Source organism: Vespula pensylvanica, chromosome 13 (genome assembly GCF_014466175.1).
Source record: "Vespula pensylvanica isolate Volc-1 chromosome 13, ASM1446617v1, whole genome shotgun sequence".
Classification (NCBI taxonomy): domain Eukaryota; kingdom Metazoa; phylum Arthropoda; class Insecta; order Hymenoptera; family Vespidae; genus Vespula; species Vespula pensylvanica.
The window spans coordinates 4,894,145-4,896,930 of NC_057697.1; the positions used below are offsets into that span (position 1 = coordinate 4,894,145).

Here is a 2,786-nt window from a genome sequence, read left to right on the forward strand (position 1 = left end):
CTCCCTTTCGCCACTTCATACGCGTTCGATGCCACTTCGTGTACGTAAACAAAGCTGCGAAAATGGCCGACACGACGTCGTCGACGACGACGACGACGAACGGTGGCGACTCTACTTGCTTTTCTATATACATACATATATATATATATATATATACTCATGTATAGATAGATAATAGATAGATATACATGTACATACGTAATACTTTTTTTACTATGGAATATTATCGATAAGTACATAGGAACTCTTGTTTTATCGTTATTAGTGTTATTACTATTGTTATATTATTGTTATTGTCATTATTATTATTATTATTATTATTATTATTATTATTATTATTATTAACATCATAATCATCGTCTAACTTTCTCTGTCTATCTTTCTATTTCTGTCTCTTTTCTTTTTTCTTTCTGTTTAAAAAATAAAAGTTGAAGATCGTTATACGACTTTCTTTTCTTTCACACGTCAATGAACGGCATTTATATATGTACATACATTACATGCGTTGGAGTCCATTCATAAAAATCGAAAAAGAGAAAAATGATAAGTATTTATATGGTTTTTTACTTATTTTTTCTTTCTCCATCAATTGTATTATATAAATCGTTACGCATCAATTTATTGATAAAACAGGTAAAAGAAAGAAAAGAATTATCAATCACGAATTAATGTTATCATGTGTAGTTATATTTATTTGAATATTCTATTACTTCTTCTATTGTCTTTTCAAGTCGATGCACTTTGTTGGAAAGAGAGAGAGAGAGAGAGAACAAATATGTAGATAGAGTTCTAATCACGAGTTAGAGAGCTCGCGCGCGTGCACGTTGCGGCTTTGTTTACTCTGGAGAATGTTGTAAGAGTTAGAATGACGTCGACTGTGGCGACTCTTCGTCGAGAACGAACGAGAGAAAAAGAAAAAGAGAGAGAGCAGGTTGGTCGGAGAGGGAAGGAGGCATCGATCGGTCCGTTGATTCTTACGTAGGAAGGGAAGAGAGAGAGAAAATATCTTTTCATCTTTTCAAATGGAACGACCTTCAATCGATTGTTACTTAAATAATTTTCTTAACAATTTTTCCATATATTCACAATGCAACAGGATCATGAAAGAAAAAAAGAAGATATTTATTTATACATCTTTTGTGCGATTAATTGAAATAATTCAATTCTTGTTTCTTTCTATTTTTTTCTCTCGATGAAAACAATAGTTATTTCCATTTTTGGAAAAAAAAAAAATTCTATCGTAGTGTACTACATGGAAAGAAACGTATATAAAAATTTTTGTGAATATTTCATTGCTTTCAAAACAACGATCGTTTTATTGTAGAAATAATTCAATAATAAAAATTCATTGAATTGTGTGTTCGTATGCGCGCGCGTGTGCATGTGTATATGCATATATGTTCATGTAGAGCAGCAATGGCGAACCCCTTGACCAATGGATCACTATGATCCGTGAGAGAAATGACTCGTGAATTTTCAAAAAGTTTAACTAGTTTTATAAATTATTTGAAAAACTAAAAATTGAAATTTATAATTTTCGCGAAACACAAGATCTCAAAATTATTTACTAAATTAATATAATATATATATATATATAATTTCTTATAAAATCTTAAAATGTGTCTACGGAAATTTAATTGTCTATTTGTGTAGCATTGTTTAAACAATCTTGATATAGAAAAATGATTTCGACAGTAAATTTTGCACCACAAATAAAATTACACTATTTAACTTCGATTTTACTCTTTTTTTTTTTCTTTTTTCCTACTGTAGAATGACTAAAGATTTAAATATAGAATTTGTTTTTATTTTCTAAATTACTCAGTTCAAATATTTAACGCACGATTGGTGAATACAAAATTTTTTTGTTTGACTAATCCACCGACCAAAAAAGATTCGGCGTCATTGGTATAGGGTATGTCAGTTTGTAAACATGATTTTTTTTAAGAGTTAGAAAGAAAGAAGAAACAAACGAAGGATATATCTTATATATATATATATATATATATATATATATATATATATATATATGTAAATACTGGTTCGGTAATGTTTTCACTCTGACAATGAGTCATATATTTCGAACGTTTATGTTACATGATGAGGAAGTAGAGAGAAACAGAGAAAAAGAGAGAGAAAATAAAAAGAAAAAAAATTTCTGCGTATCTTTCGCAAATCAACAAAATAATTAATTGAATAAAATTATTAAATATTATTAAATTTATAATATAAATATATACATATCATATGACTAATTGAAGTTAAAAGAAAATTTAGTAAGAGAAATTTGCACAATTCGAAATCAGCTACAAAGTGCATGTAATTTCTTTTTTTTTTTTTTTTTCCTTTTTACTTGTGACCTCGAGATATGAAGATCGACACAGGTCTTTCCGTTTTTTTCCTCTATAAATATCTATAATCTTTTTTTACATACTTGTATGGTAATCATGATTTGTAATAAAATTCATATCTAATAAGAAATTGCTACTATATAGCGTTTACAAAATCTTATGTATTAAAGTAGTTTTCCAAATCATGATTTAAAAACTCGTTCGTCGATCGTTAAACTATATAACTGAAGTCGATTATATTTTCAACAAGATCACTGACTTTCATGTCGTCAAAATATTATACGATTGCTTGATTTGTAAATAATGTATTCGGATAGCATGAATTATTACAGTACAGTATGAATCTGTTAGTCAGTCGTTAAGATACCGATTATCTCGTATTAAACGACATATGGTAGCAATTTTTTTATTAGATATGATTTTGATTGCAGATGA

The 2,786-nt window shown here is 28.2% G+C and overlaps 1 protein-coding gene across 1 annotated transcript in view; it reads left to right on the plus strand.

Moving 5' to 3' along the window:
- Positions 1–2,786, plus strand: part of LOC122633852 (UBA-like domain-containing protein 2) — a 21,119-nt gene that overhangs the window by 754 nt on the left and 17,579 nt on the right. The gene's annotated exons all lie outside the window — the stretch shown is intronic.